A 16,882-nucleotide genomic window follows, 5' to 3' on the forward strand; every position below is an offset into this window, starting at 1 on the left:
GCGAGATCATGGCCTGAGCCGAAGTCGGACGCTCAACCGACCAAGCCACCCAGGCGCCCCTCTTAAAGTTTATTTTCAAGAGAGATACCATGTGCACATGAGAGCAGAGGAGCAGAGAGAGAAGAGGGAAAGAGAGAATCCCAAGCAGGCTCTGCACTGAGAGCACAGAGCCCGATGCAGGGCTTGAACTCATCAACCCTAGAATCATGACCCAAGCCGAAATCAAGAGTCAGACACTTAACCGACTGAGCCACCCAGGCGCCCCCTGTCTTCTATTTTTTTAATAGAAAGTTTTAATACAAGTTTTAGGTTTACCATTAAGACTTGTGATCCATTTGAGTTAAAATTTTTTTAATATTGTGTGAAGTATGCATTGCATAAGATGATTCAGTTATGTTTTGCATTGAGTCTGTTGGACTCTAGTAGAGAATTGACATCTTCGCATTATTGAATCTTCCCATCTATGAATGCAATCTGTCTTCATATTTATTTAGGCCTTTCATTTCTTGTCCGTGTTTTGTGGCTTGCAGAATACAGATCTTGCATGTACTTTGTTAGATTTATATAGAAGTATTTCGTGGTTTTGTTGGTCCTACTGTAAACGATTCGTTAAAACACTTTTAATTTTCACTAGTTAATTGCTGCTGTGTAAGAATGTGTCACGTGACCCACGTGCTATGGTGTGTTACTTCTAGTGGTCCTTTGTAAAGACTGTTACACCAACACTTGATAGTATATTGTTACTGTTGGTAGCTTGCAGAGTCGTTTGAGCCTCTCCTCCCCTTGCACTGTGGATGCAGTCACCGAGAGACCTGAAAAGTGCTTGCTTGAAGTTTCTTACTAGTGGCAATATGAAGGAACAGTCCAGATCTCTTGACTCTGCTACTGATGCGTTATAAACTCAGCGTTTTGTGTTTGTGTGTTGGGGGTTGTAGTGTGATGTTTTGCAAGTCTCTAAGCAGTGTTGCCATTTAGTCAAATCACATGGATTGTTGTGTATGGTATGATTTGGGAGAACGGAAAGCTTCCACTTTAGGATTCCCTTTCCCTGGTTTGCCTCAGGAGCTGAAGTTGCCTATGTCAAAAGGAAAATATCTTACAAAGGAAGCATAAATCATTATGTTGTTCTGACCTTAATATTCTTTAGTTTTTCAGAGATGTGGTATTTGTAGGTTGTGATGGCAGATAACAGCTGGGGGCTTGAGAGATAGGGCAGGACAGGTTCAGGCATAAGTGGGCCCAGGTGGGATGCTGCCATGGTGGGAACCTCATCCAGATGTCATCGTGAGGACACGGGGCACCAAGCTGTGAGAGCAGTATAGTGAAATGTAGAAACAGGCACCAAAAGGACATACTGTGAAAAACTTAACCTGGCTTCGTGATATTTTTGCCTGGTTTACCTCCGGAAAACAAGCTGTTTGATTGTCAAACACTTGTAATATATCTTGGATCAATATTTCTCAATAGAAATACTGGTTAATTATGCTAAAATTAAAAAGAAAAAGTTCCCCTGTGTATAATGGCATAAATAGTTTCCTTGTTAAATAATGTTGCCTGCCTTCTTTACGGGAAATTTTCGATGCCACAGACCCTTAATAGAGGACTTGTGGATAAACATTTTTTTTTTTTTTTTTACAAGGAAACATGTATAAAACAAACAAGGTTAGAAAAATGTAATTAGCTCCATGATATCTTGAGATCTTAAGGAAAATAATATTAAAACAATCCACACTACTCATCTTACTAGAATTAAGAGAAGACAATTTAGGAGAATGTTATCCAAGATGAGCAGAAAAGAAATTTACTTGATTTCTTGATTTTGCCAAGAAATTTTAAACATGACATTTTAGCCATTAGGACATTTGATTATATGTTATGATTTTGAAAATCAGAAAGAATGTTGGGGAAAGTATCTATACCTCAGAGATATAAAGTATTTGTAATTTTTTTTTTTTTTTTTTTGGCCTTTGATGAAATGGGACATCGTACATTTGTAGGAAAAAATGTCTTCCCCATTTGGACATCATCCCAGTTATTTTAGCTAGCATTTCATTAGCATTTTCCTCTACTAGCATGTGATTGGTTTAGGGCAGATTGGTATTTGTTTATTTATTATTCATTTATGATATATAATATATAGTATTATTCATTTATTTACCTTGATTATTCAATGACTTTTTGACCTGTTTTGATTTTTGTTTGGAGCCAAATTCTTGGTTTTCAGTTAGAACTGTTTTAGTTCAGTATTGTGTGTTGGGGGGAAGTCTTTTAATTAAAAACTGCTTGTATTTGTTCATCTTTTAGATACTTAAAAACAACTTTTAAAACCAATGTTAACACCTCTTTCCACACTTGCTATTTCAAGATCAAAGTTGAGCTTTTTAATTAAAACTTTAAAAAGTGTTTTTTTAAACTTTGTTTTAATTTTACCATGAATGTAGTTAATACTTAGTCTTTTATAAGCAATATGCTTTTTTTTTTTTAATCTTAACATTTATTTATCTTTGAGAGAGAGACAGAGACAGAGAGAGAGACAGAGCGTAAGTGGGGGAGGGGCAGAGAGAGAGGGAGACACAGAACCTGAAGCAGGCTCCAGGCTCTGAGCTGTCAGCACAGAGCCCAATGTGGGGCTCGAACTCAGGAATCACGAGTTCATGACCTGAGCTGAAGTCAGATGCTTAACTGACTGAGCCACCCAGGCACCCCTAAGCAATATTCTTTATGCTGTTATAGATCTTTGTTTTTACAGCTGAAAATTATAATACTTTTATTTCAATAACACTTCACGGTTTCTGATCAGATTAGCCAAAAAATTTGCCTATTTTCTTGAGCTTTTCATGTAATCAGCCTTTTGTTCCATTGCCTTTTCTCTGTTCATTTTAAATTTCATTGATTTCTACTTTTTTTGTTTTTAATATATTTCTTTCCACTTTAGGTTTAATTTGCTGTTCTTTTTCCAGTTTCTTAGGATAGAAGTTTAGATTGATTTTTCTTTCATTTTTTCTTTTCCTTTTCTTTTTCCTTTTCCTTTTCTTTTTCCTTTTCCTTTTTCTTTTTCTTTTTCTCTCTTTTTCTTTTTCTGAATTATAAGCATGTAAAGGTTCAAAGTTCCTTTTAAGCCCTGCTTTATGGCATCCCAGAGATTTTTTTTCTTGCTGTTTTATGTGTTGTGATTTTTGATTGAATGTTTGACATCCATCACCCTTAGACCAATAAAGACTGAAGTGTATGTGTAACTACCTTGAATTCTGTCAGATTCTGCATCATGTATTTAGAACCTGTGTTATTAGGTGCGTCTGCATTTAGGATTGTTATATTTTCTCTTTGAAGTGATTCTTTTATGTCTTTGAAATGATCTTTCTTGTGTTTGTTAATACTCCTTGCCTCGAAGTGTTTTTGCTTTTCTTTATATTAATGTGGCCCCTCCAGCTGTCTTGTGCTTAGTGTTAGTGTGGTATATGTTTCTAAATACTTTTGCTTTCATTTGATTTGCATTTATCTGTACGATGTCCTTTGTTGTATTATAGTTGAGTCTTGCATTTTTGTCCTGATAATATCTTTCATAACTAAAATCCGCCATCTTGTTCTTTGTCTCACATAGTCTTTGCTCTTTTTTCCTGCTTTTATCTGTTACTTTTTTGGATTGGGTATTTTTTAGGGCTCCATTTGATTTCTACTATTGGCTTTTTGGTTAAATTTCCTTGCTCTGTTATTTTGTGATTGCTCCAGAGTTTTTAACTCTGAGGATCTTTAAATTCAAATAATAATAAAATACTTCATGTAAAGTGGAAGGACCTACACTAGAAATGTTTTTATTTACTGTTTACCTTTATCTTTTGCTATTCTTGCCATACATTTAAATTTATATGTATGTTAAAAATGCCACAAAACCTTGCAAGTAATTTTCATTTAAATAAATCAAATATTAAAATGAAATCTATGATATATACCCTTATGTACCATTTCTGGTGCTTTTCATTCTTTTGTTTAAATCTGCAGTTCCATCCTGTATAATTCTCTTTCTGCCAGAAGAATTTCCTTTTTTATGGTTTATGTCTGCAGGTGATTAATTTTCCCAGCTTTGGTTTGTCTACCAATCATTTTGTCTTCATTTTTGAAGGGAGATTTTATTAGATATAGAAGTCTAGGTTGAGAGTTTTTATTTTCTTTAAATGTGTTTTGTCATTATCTTCTGTTCTCTGTTATTTCTGATGAAAAATCTTTTTGTTCCTCTAGATATAGATCATTATTTTTTGACTTTTAACGTTTTCTTTTTAAAATTGCTTTTCAGCAATTATATTTTGATGTACCTTGGTGTGTTTTCTTTTCTGTTTTCTGTTTATTCTGTTTGGAATTTGTTACATTCCTTTGATCTGTGGATGGATTTTTTTACCCCCAAATCTGGAAAATTTCAGGTCATTACTTCTTCAGATATTTTTTTCTGTTTTCTTCCTTATTCTACCCACCTTGAGCTCTTCTCTTGGAATTTTAATTGTATGTATGTAAGCTTGTTTGATATTGTCTGACAGATTGCTGAATCTCTCCTCATTTCCTTTCAGATTTATTTTAATCCTCCAGTATTCTCATTAAAAAAAAAAAGTTCTTTAAATTCACTTGCATGTTTATAGTAGCTGTTTTAAGGAATATGCTTGCTAATTCTATCTCTGTATAATAGTTAGATTTGCCTGTATTGACTTACTTGTCTTTCTGTTTATGGGTTCCTTTTTGTTGCTTCTTTGCATGTCTAGTAACTTTGATTGGATTTTGGATATTGTAAATTCTGTGTCATTTTGTGGTTTATTTTGTAGTGTTCCTTTAAATAATGTTGTACTTACTTCCAATAGTCAGCCGAGTCACTAGAGAATCATCTTGATCCTTTAGGGGTTTGTTTCCAAATCCTTGATTGTGCTCACTCTTGGGCAAGGTTAGCCCAATGTTAAGGTATGCCATTTGTGTCTCCCAAATGCTTCGGCTGGCTGTTCCTTGTCAGAACCTAGAGATTTCCATACTTCATGTGATTGCTGTGAATCGTTTTGCTTATAGCTCCGGTTTTTGCTCTTTTTTGGCCTTCTCAAGGAATTTTACTTCACTCACGTTTGGCTTTGGTGTTTAGCCAGGGATCTGTGGAACTACTGCTAAGAGTTTTAGAACTATTTCTTTGGTCAACTTTCTTTTCACATGTGCTTCCCTGAATGTCAAATAACGGTTGGTTCCTCTCTGTCTCCTGTAGGAAGTGAGACTCTTGAGTGTTGTACGTGGGTCCCTGCACTGTGGTCGTGAGGTTGCTGCTTGGCATAAATCCAAAGTTGTCATAGATGGCATCTCCTTTGTTTCTCTTCCCGGGGCTCACAGTCCTTTTCTGTGCATTGTTCAATTTCTGAAAATAGTTGTTTTGTGATATTTTGTCCAATGTTTTACTTGTTTACAGTGGGCCCAAGTTGCTCCATCATGGCTGGAAGGTTAATTGTTGTACTTTATAATTCTTGAACCTGTATCAGTCTGCATGTCTGTTTGATAATGAAAAGCAAGTATTTTAAGATACTTCAGAGTTACACAGTCCTTCTGTATAATGCCACTTCCTATGTTCTTCTAAGTAACGCATGACATTGATGGATCTGTTACTGTTATTTTCATTTTACAGAAGGATGATCCTGAGATAGTTAGGAAACTGTAGGAATTTGGTTTTTGGTCTACACTGAATGTAAGCAAATCAAATTTCTTTTTGAGATTTTTTTGTACTGTTTTTCTTTTTTTTTTTTTAATTTTTTTTTAACGTTTATTTATTTTTGAGGCAGAGAGAGACAGAGCATGAATGGGGGAGGGGCAGCAGAGAGAGAGGGAGACACAGAATCGGAAGCAGGCTCCAGGCTCTGAGCCATCAGCCCAGAGCCCAACTCACGGACCGCGCGAGATCGTGACCTGAGCTGAAGTCCGATGCTTAACCGACTGAGCCACCCAGGCGCCCCTGTACTGTTTTTCAAAGAAGTTATACAAGTCTGGGTCAATGTCATTTGCCATTTTGAGCTACTGTTGATTCTCTTTGTTTTCCATATTTGTCAGGTTGCTTATAAGAGTTGCTCTGGGATAGGAGATGTGGAAGTGTTAGAAAAGTTTAGATATTAATATTACAGAAATTGGCTTTTTTATTTTTATTTTTTTTTTTGCCTGTTTTAACATCTATGCTCCTTTCCTTGAGGGGAATATCTCATTAATTCTTGGTGGGTGAATGTCCTGTTTCCTTCTTTTTGGAGTCACCATGCAAATATGGGAGAGATTGGGGCAAGTGCTGAAATATAAAACAGTGGCAGTGGTGTCCTGCCTAAAGTGTGTACGTGCTAAAGTACAGTTTTTGTACCTTTTGCTTCTTTATTTTTCCAAGGGTCTTGGTACTAGGTTATTTTTCAGCTGTGGTACTCTACGCTTTCTCTGATCTTCTTTTTATAATTTCTGGTTTGCTGGCTTATTTTACAAACTGGTAAAATACATCTACACATGTATATGTGAGTCTAGTGTGATATTATGTTTATGTGGATGGGAAGGGAAGATATGGTCTTCTGGTTAGGATCTCCTGTGTATGTAAGATTTCAGTTGGTTATTCGGTAGTTATGTAGTGACCCCAGAGTACCTTGCGGGATACGTGAGGTGACTTAGAGATCTGGTCCATGAGGACTCCTGTGCAGAAGTGGTCACCTTGACTGTTGTGTGGGTCACATCTCCAAGAGCAAGGATGCAGGTGGTGTGGCTTAGAAGAAGTGCCCTGCTCAGGGCAGAGACATGTGCCTCCTACACAGCCAGCTTTACTGGCCTGCTACTTCAACATGTCTTTTAATCAATCCCCTCCTTTTAAAAAAACTCGTTTTTTCCCCCTTCCTCCAAATATCATGATCATATGAAGTCAAACAATGAACAAAATGCATAATTTAAAACATGAAAGTACCTGTCCTCTGGAGGAAACCACTCTAACTTGGGCAGCTTGTCTTTTTGACAGTGGTACATGCATGTTCTAGCTAATGCTAGAAAGGTCCCCAGGGAGAGAAAGGAACTAAGTGGCTGCACATCTCTTTTATTTTGAGCAGTTACTAGAGTATAGCTCTGCCTTTAGCTGTGAAACTATTGATCTTAAAAGGCCTCCGTGGAACTTTTCTTGGCAATTCTGTTTCCAAGGAGAAAGCAAACAAATACGTGGTAGGGATGCGTGTGTGTGTGTGTGTGTGTGTGTGTGCGCGTGTGTGTGTGCGCGCGTGCACATGTGTGATTTTAATACTATCAAAACTGGTGGGAGTGGGGGAGAGGTTTTGTGATGTGCTAGTAATATGGAAACAGGTAGATCCCACCCCCAGTGTTCTGGTCTCCTGGTGAGGGTGGCTGCAAACGTGTGTGCTCTCAAGGTAATTTGGAGGTGGGGCATGATATTACAAGCATTCATCAGACTCTTTTTGTTAATTTTCCTTTATTGACGTTCTTTTCTAATTTCATCATATTGAGGCTGTATAACACATAAAAACCAAATGAAGGCACAGTTAAAAATTATATTGTATGAAATGATAACCGAGAAGAGTTTATTAAAATGTGCTTTAAAATTTTTTTCAAAAAAGGTCTGCAGATGATGAGACATTGTAGTCTGTTAACAGTGCTGCTTTGGAGAGCTTTGTCTTCGGAGGCAGCTAAAGGAGAGAGCCTTGCTGTAGAGCCCTTGCTTTAATAATAACTTTAAAGATTTAATTGGACCTCTATCCAAACTCCTAAGTTGACGTGGAAGTTAGCATTTCCCTCATCACTTTCTTGGATCCTTCTCTATTCTCATTAGCTTTTCCATTTTCTATTAGGTGGGCGATGTTGTATATTCCCTTCTGTTCCTCTGAGGAGACGGGGTATCGTCTGGCACATATGCCCATATGGGTCCCCGTAGTTTTCATAGGAAAATCAAATACAAATTAGCTTTGAATATGGAGTCTGATATTCCAGAAGAGATTCGTTATTTTTAACTAAAATCTGAAGGAATTCTTTGTAGAGGAAGTGATTTGGTTTTACTTTTGTGTTTAGGTCTTTAGTTTTTTCAAGCATTGTCTCTGAGCTTAAATTATTTAAGTATTAACACTAAATTAAAATGGCTGCTTTTTTTTTTTTTTAGAATATGAACTATTACAATTGTTTTCATGTTTGAGATCATAGAGAAGTCATATAATACATGGTACTGTCATATATTCATGCCATAGAATTGTTTTATATATACCACATTTCGCGGCCAGCATATAAGCACAAAGCTTGAGAAAAAAACCCCTACTTAATTAAAAATTAAACGATGAATTAAAACTTAAATTATGCAAAACTAATAAGCTACATTACCAAGACCAACAATTAATACACTATACTATATTCAGGAAAGATGCTAACATTTTTAACATTTGTTTTATGTTAGAATTGCAATTTGCAGTGTATGCTATTTTGGAACATTTATTTTGAAGAGCTCAGCATGTCTGAATTAAGGCACAAGTCAATGGTCTACGATTTTTAATGGTTATAGGATTTATCATAGAGTAAAATCCTTGATAAGACAAACAGCTACAGAGGAAAAAAATCCAGGTTGTTTTTTTTATTTTTATTTTTTTTAGTAAGTGCCGGCATCACATCAGCATATTTGATTACATTTATTTGTCCACCGTGCAGGTCAGCAGGGCAGAAATGCACTCAATTGATGGGGCGCCTGCGGGGCTCAAGTCGGGGAAGCGTCTGACTTTGGCTCAGGTCATGATCTCACCGTACGGGAGTTCGAGCCCCGAGTCAGGCGCTGTGCTGACAGCTCAGAGCCTGGAGCCTGCTTCAGGTTCTGTCTCCCTCTCTCTCTGCCCACCCCCACTTGCTCTCTCTCTCTCAAAAATAAACATTGAAAAAATATTTTAAAAAAATTCACTCAATTGACAAAGGCCTAAAGAGTTCTGTTATTTTGTTTGATAAGATTCCCCCCCTCCCCCCTTATTCATGTATAATGGATGCAGGACCACAATAATAATAGTTACTAAAGTTTTGAACTCCAGAAACTTCCTACAAATCAATATTAAGTACAATTGAGGATATTTAAGCTTAAGAAAATACCCATTTAAAAAAATTTAATGTGATTACACAAAAACAGATTTTTAAGTATATGTTCTATTTTAACTAAGCTGGACCTATTAACATGCAGACTGGTAAAGCGCACAGCTGAAGTAGCCATTTGTCTCTTGTCCCATCGTTCACGCGCTCTATGCCTGCGTGCGGGATGTGTGCATGTTTTAGACTGAGCAGGCTCTACTGTTGGGAAGGAGCGCTCTGTATAGTTCAGTATGCAAGTGGAGCCTTCCTAGGTCCGTTCGTCTGTCTGGTCACTTGTGCCATAGACATGATCTTGTGTCAGGTGTCGGGCACTTTGCCGGGACTCAGCACACAAAGAACAATAGAGCTGTTTGAACTTTGGCTCTGGAATGAACGGTTTTGGTGCAGAAAGCCATAAACTGATCATCTTAAAATAGTATGGTATGATCATTCCCGAAGCACGCCCAAGGTTTCATGAGGCCATAGAGGGAGCCTAATTGGTGGTGGGGGTAGAAGTTGGTAAAGAGTATGCTCACCTCTCTTTCCATGCTGTTTGTTCTGCCCTCATCCACCACCCCCCCCCCCCCCAACACACGCACACACAAATAACAAACACCAGTGTTTATAGAGAGCTGCCTTTACGGTGCAAGGGCTCTGGAAAGGTTTGGGTTGATTGCATTGGCAGCGCACCTTCTATAAAGAGGTGCCATGTGCTTGAGGGACAACGTGGGCGCCTCTGTCCGTCCCTCGTGCTGCGTCCTTCCCCCTTTCCTTCACCTTCCTCTCCCAGGGCCTTTTGGTATTATTTGTGAGTCTATTTTTAGTGTTCTAGCACTGGCCACATTTGAAATACGTCGGGGCTCAGTTTCAAGTGGGATCGAACACATTTCCCTGTGCATTGCGCCATGAAGGTGAGATGGGACGCGTGTACCCAAGTGTAAGTGAACGTGTGAGCACGTGTGCCTGGAGTTGTGCAGGATTTGTTTTTACTCTCATTATGAACACTTTTTTTTGTTGTTTTTTTGGTTAGAGGTAAAAGTTAAATGAGTGACTAAAGAAAAACGTTGGGGGTGTGGTCCACGGGCCCCTTACCCGAGGGACGGCCGTACTACCTTGGGGTGTGGTACACGGGCCTGAGGGACGGCTGTAAGTTGGGGTGTGGTACACGGGCCCCTTACCGGAGGGACGGCCATACGTACGTCGGGGTGTGATATACGGGCCTGAGGGACGGCTGTAAGTCGGGGTGTGGTACACGGGTCCGTTACCTAAGGGATGGCTGTACAAGGGGCATGTGGTACACGGGCCGTTACCTGAGGAAAGGCCCCACGTGAGCCCTCCGAGTAGTCCTTTTAAGGAGATTGATGACACCTGAACTTTGTCTAAAGCGTTTTGAGCAGTTTTGAGATTTTTAAAATGTCCCCTGGTACCCACGTGCAGGTGAGCAGTTGCATTTATTAGTAAAGGAGTGGAGAAAACAGTTGTTGTGTGCTATTTCAGGAGGCCCCTAAATAAAGTGACGTGCTCTAGTGACTGCTGGAGGAGGGAATTCTTACTGCCCCGCACGCTGCTTTTGGTCCTTAATTTGTTAGATTTGGATAAATCTAAGCAGGCATTTTTCAGTTGTTAGGTAGGTTTATGTGGTGTAGTTTTCCCATTTTATGTGGGAATTTTTACAATGATAATGCTAAAAGGTATATAAGTCCCATTTTACATAACAGAGCCTGTACTGCAACACAGGTTTTCTAACATTGTACCATACTTATTTTATTGAAAGACTAGAGGTGATTTGTGAGAGTTGGTTCTCTTGAGAGAAAACTATATGCATTTGGTCCTCTTAGTAAATTAAGTGAAAGTTGCCCCTAAAATGTGAGTTTCTAATTTAAATTGTCATTGCCTCTGTCATTTACAGTGAAGTTAGCACTTTGTTCCTGTAGCATAACCATTGTTACCACACTTAAATAAAAAATATGCTGGATATGTCAAAGTTTTTAATTCATGTATACTTTATAATCCCATTTTCTAAGGGCATTTGGATAGTAAAATATGGTCTGTTGAGTGAGAAGTATTCTACTTCTTGAGGTTTACTAAATTGAATACGCCACTATTTTCTAAATCCCCAAGTCTTCTTTGTAAAGTAAATTTTAAAATAAATTACATAGAATGCCTGAGTTTAAAGTCCTTTCCTTTTGCTTTCTTGGGAGAAATGTTCTAGATAAAAACCATCTAATTAGTTTACCATGAGTGGTTTCTATACTGCCACATATTTGGCATTTTCTTTAGGTCAGGGTTGTCTGTATCACTGTCTGAGATGGTGGAAAACTGCTGAACCCACACTTTTGGTAAGGGTATCAGAAGTGTGATGTCACTGCACGGGACCATCAGCACCTGTCATGCTCCCCCAGGCTCCCGTAGCGGGGGCACATGGAGATAACTGTGCCCTCTGATTGTCTCTGGTTCTTCCCCAGTTCTCTCTCCGGAAGCCTTACCTCGCCCCTTCCCTTGTATCGGAACTATTCTCTTCTCTCAGAGGCCATTCTTTTCAGCTTTACCTTCATCCTTCCAAATGGTGAGCTGTTTCCGTGACAAGAGAGGACGCTTGGTCCCTCACCCATGTTGGTTACAGTGGTAGAGAGCGTCGACTCTCGGAAAGGAGGAGCACAGCCGTGACAACATGTGATTGTTGTCTACCTAAGATTTTAGACTTTGTTCATCTCAAAGGTGACATTACTGTTTTGCTTCTGGAACCTGTACTTTTTTTAATTTTTTCTACTAAAATTCATCTATCAAATCTTAAAAAATAGTTACTGGTATTCTAATGGTGCCAGGCATTTAGTAGATGCTGTGGTCTGAATGGCATCCTTCCAAAATTCAAATTTTTAAGCCCTAATCCCCAGTGTGACTGTAGTTTTGGATACAGGATCTATAAAGAGTTAATTTAAGATTAAGTAAAGTCCTAAGGGTGGGGCCCTGATAGGATGGAATTAGTGTCCTTGCAGGGGGAGGCACCAGACAGCTTGTGGTCCTCCTTCCCTCCCTCTTCTCCCTCCCTCCCCCTTCCTCCTTCTGTCTGTCAGTCTTGTCCCCACCCCCATATGAGGATTCTGTGAGAAGGGAGCCATCTACAAGTCGGACCGAGACTTTTTGCCAGAATCTGACCATGCTTGTCCCTGCTCTTGGAATTGCCTCCAGAACTATGACAAAAGAACGGTCTGTTGTTTAAGCTGCCCAGTCTATGGTACATATTTTGTTAACAGCATTCGGAGCTGGCTGAGACCATAGACAATTGTCATGAGTGCTATTTGGTGCTGGAACCAGCTTGCCCTCCTTGAATCAGTTTGTTGATCAACTCCCCAGAAGGAAACAGCTGGTGTTGCATGTAGTGAGGTAACTTATTGCAAAGATCAACCATCCTGTGTTGTTTTGGTTTTCCTGTACGGACTGTTAACTGGCTACTCTGGAACTCGGGATTGAATTTTTCTGTGATTGTGTATGTATATCGCATACAGACAAGTGCACACATCTCAAGTGTACAAATTGATGACTTTTCATAAAATGACTATACCCATGTCATCAGCGTCAGGATCAGGAACCTTCTCTTGCTTCTTTCAGCCATCAACAGGGCCCCCCCTCCCCGCCCCCCATCGCCATGGAAGACAACTATTACAGCTAACTTGTCATTCAACAGTTGTGATGTAGGCTGTTTCTTCCATGTGGTGTTTCTGATTTGAGTCTAATCTTCAACTTGACCCTGATTTCTGCCCCTGTTTTTGTTTTTCAGTTTTTTCTTTCATTCCAGCTTCTTTCGTTATTGTTGGCCTTTAACCTGTTACCAATCTAGTCCTATTCCATACCCCCTCCCCAGTTTCTTCATTGCGTTGTGGAGAGAAAAGACTATTTTACAGATTTGGGAAATACATTTCATAAGCCGCTATAAATAAATAAAAATGCCTGTATCAGCTTTATTTTGTAAATCCTGAAATTCAAGCTTCAAAGTAGAGTTTGTGGTTTAATTTGCTTATGTTTTAGCTTGGTATGCACATAGACCTCTGTGGGGTGCCGTTTCAGCTACCATTATTATAGTGAAAATATCTATAAAGGAGACATGCCTGTGAATATTCCATTTTTGAATGCTTCTCTAATGAGGTATTAGATCAGAGGTGGCATTACATTTTGGAGGGGCTGCTGATTAAATGCAGTTTGCATATTATTACATTGCCTTTTCAGTTGACATCAACTTTCTGGTGTGATACCGGCTCAGTGTCCAGGATTCTTAGCTCCGAGTTTGGATGTAAAATGGGAAGGCTGTTTGTCTTATTTGCACCTGGGTTGGTGTTTCTTACTAAATACATCTCTGAGATTCTCGATGGCAGTTACCGAAAATGCATGATTTAATAGGCAACTCCTTCATCATCTTTTATACAACCGTTCAAGAATACTCAAATGTGTAAGTGAGATAGACATGTATTACCCGTATCTTAAGCTTAGAAATACATTGCAGTTTTATCAATATCTTCTTTATAGATATTTTATTGATTTTTTAAATTTTATTTTTAGTTTTTACTTTATTGATTTTTTTTTTTTAAATTTTTTTTTTCAACGTTTATTTATTTTGGGGACAGAGAGAGACAGAGCATGAACGGGCGAGGGGCAGAGAGAGAGGGAGACACAGAATTGGAAACAGGCTCCAGGCTCTGAGCCATCAGCCCAGAGCCCGACGCGGGGCTCGAACTCACGGACCGCAAGATCGTGACCTGGCTGAAGTCGGACGCTTAACCGACTGCGCCACCCAGGCGCCCCGTTTACTTTATTGATTTTTAAGAAAGTAATAAATATTCTGCCTGAAATGGAAAAAGGCTAAATAAGAGTAGATTTTTTTTTGAAAATCTAACATGAGATCAATTTATTTTTGATTTACATTGTTTTCAATGCACATAAATGAGTTTTATATATTGGTAAAATGGTTTATCAGTGAAAAGTAGAATGGCATATACACATATTTCTTTATATATAGGTATATCTCATTTGCATATAAACAAATGTGTCCTGCATGCACCTATACATACATGCACATATACTTGCACACACACACACACACACACACACACACGTAGATACGTGAGTGTGCATAGTACACACTTGCACACATACTTGCACACACACACACACACACATACACACACGTAGATACGTGAGTGTGCATAGGAGTTGGCCTTACTTGGTTGCTACTGGCATTGATTTTTAGAGAATATGGTAATGGTTTTAGTAATAAAATCATCACTGAGTTATTTTACCATGACCTGTCCTGCTGGTAAGTGATGTACTAACAAATATCCACAAGCTGCCTCTAAACATACATTTATGTTGATTAATTAATCAGTTAATATCGTTAATAATGTCAACATGCCCGGTTTCTTTAGGCCTTTGAAATGATTTTGTTTTTATTGGAATGGAAAAGGAGCTCTTTTATATAGCCATCTACCCAATCAGGATAGTGCTGTTAATAGGATGTGATTTTGTAAAATTATAATTGGGAGAACGAAATGAAAAAGGAGTTCTTTTTTGTAGTCCTGAGTATGGCTGTAACTTTCAGTGGTGCTGAGCACAACACAGACCTGGGTTCATGGCCAGAGGGACCCAAAGAAAGTTGTTGATAATTTTATGTTGGTTGACCACCTCTGGAAGTTTGCAGGTCCATGAAACGTCCCTCTCAAAATGCTCAATGTCCCGTTCTATAAAATGCTGAAACAGTGTTGGCATTGCCACCAGTATACGGACGTGACCACTCTTTGTGAAGCGTAAATTTGCATTTTCTTGCTTAAATTGCTGTGCTGTTTGCATTGACAGCTTTAGCCTAACGTCTCCACGCCTTAGACCCTGCACTAAGAGTTTTGTTTTCTGGGAGAAAGTAGAGGAAAGGGATGGGTGTTGGCAGGGCCCTGTGCAGTTGCAGGTACACTCCTCCTGTAATTTGTCGCGTCTTTGATTTTAACAACCAACGTGATAGAAGTGTGTCTTTCTGATGGCACACCTTTTGCTTTTCATAGAGATTCTTTTTCTCCTTAGCTCACACAGACTGCAGTACTAGGTTAGAAGACCGACCCTTCCCTACTTGCATTTTAATACCACTAAATATCATTGCATTGAATGTCAAATACACTTTGATCAAGTTATGCCATGCTGAGTTAGTTTCTCAGGAGGTTTATAGAGGATTGATAAATAATGTTATGTTTAAGGTGTTTTGAGAATTCTTTTTGTTTTGTTTTGTTTTTTTTGTAAACTCGGAGAGTCCAACTTGTCAGGAAAGTACCCTTGATTAAGCCCAGGGAGGATTGATTGATTTCTGCTCTGCTCTGTTAGAAGTGGATGAGTGGAGTCTGTTGAGAGAGCTGGAGGCTGCCTGTGGCATCATGGGGACGGAAGGCTCTGGGGCAGTGCCTGAGCCACTTACTTGCCACCTCTGACTGAGTCGGATAGGATGCCCTTTGGAAATGCAGCAGAAAGTGCTCAGTTGCCCAGATGCTATTTATTCTATGATAGAACTTAAGATTTATTATATGCCTTAAAACAACTTCAGATGGAGTCTATAAATATCCTAGTTAAAATGTCTCGTGCTTATATCCCACATCTGTAGTCTTACGGATGTATATTTGTCGATTAAAGATGGTATTTTTGAATGTAGGTTAATTTTTTTTTCATATAGCTTGCTCTGTTTTGAATATGGTTTATCTTATGGGGAAAAACCATATTAGTGTAGCAAAAGTCAGATTTCATTTTTGTTGGTGAAATTGTATTTTTGTCCTTTATTAGTGATTAAATAAGATAGGGATATATTTAAAAATTAATAGCTTGTGTCTTGTAAATAGAAAGAAAACAAACACTGGACATTTTTGACAATATGAAAATTAAAAAAAATAGGTTAAGTAAGGTCTTGATGTGAGATGTGAACTTTCTTTTGCAGGTGAGAAGAAACTCTATGCATATAAAACACAAAACTGTACTTACTATTTATAGATGAAAGAGTAGTTTATATTGTATCTCTTAGACTCTATTTGCACTGACTTGTCTATGAGCCAGTGTCCTTGTCAGCTACTAAAGATCATTTCTTGCTTTCTTTTCCCGGCTAACAATTAGGGCTAATGTAGACGGGAGTGTCGAATTCTGCGTGTCTCTCCATATCTTCCTGCCTATTCAGTGACCTCAAGTACTTATCTCTCCATGCCTGTGGCTGATCATGATCATGGATGCTTTGGATTATGATGTTGGGTGGTTATATGTTTTAAGACAAATTAGGTAAAATGAATTCCAATCCAGGAATTCTTTAATATCAGATCATTATAGAATTATCATTTTTACAGGATTTATTTGTGGGCTTGAAAGATTTATTTGAAAGATTGAGAACATCTTCTGTATTGCTCTCTTGTCTTCCTCCAAGCTTTCACTTTTGTTTTGGAGACATCATAGGAATTACCTTGATTGTTTTCTTCGTGAAGACGGTGATTTGCTCCTGATTGTGCAAATATCTGTAATAAATTCTTAAAGTTAACTGTAAATGACCCCCACGGCTTTCAGCCCTGGCAGGGGAGATGATCCATGTTCCCTGGATCTGGTCAAGCCAGAGTTCTGTATATCATGTATTGATTGGAATGTTCATTTGTTCCTTTGTTTATCCATCTCTTCAACACGTGTTTACTCAGTGCCTGATGCGTGCTTGGTGTGGGGTTCAGCTGTGAACAGAGCCAGCCGTGTGTCTGCTCTGACGGAGCCCCCTCATCTTTAGGAGGGTCAAAATCAACACGACCCACGACCATGTAAG

The 16,882-nt window shown here is 38.7% G+C and overlaps 1 protein-coding gene across 1 annotated transcript in view; it reads left to right on the forward strand.

Moving 5' to 3' along the window:
• The window catches only part of ZNF407 (zinc finger protein 407), a 456,451-nt gene that overhangs the window by 88,601 nt on the left and 350,968 nt on the right, over positions 1 to 16,882 (forward strand). The window lies entirely within an intron of this gene.

The sequence above is a fragment of the Prionailurus bengalensis genome, chromosome D3 (assembly GCF_016509475.1).
Source record: "Prionailurus bengalensis isolate Pbe53 chromosome D3, Fcat_Pben_1.1_paternal_pri, whole genome shotgun sequence".
Taxonomy (NCBI): domain Eukaryota; kingdom Metazoa; phylum Chordata; class Mammalia; order Carnivora; family Felidae; genus Prionailurus; species Prionailurus bengalensis.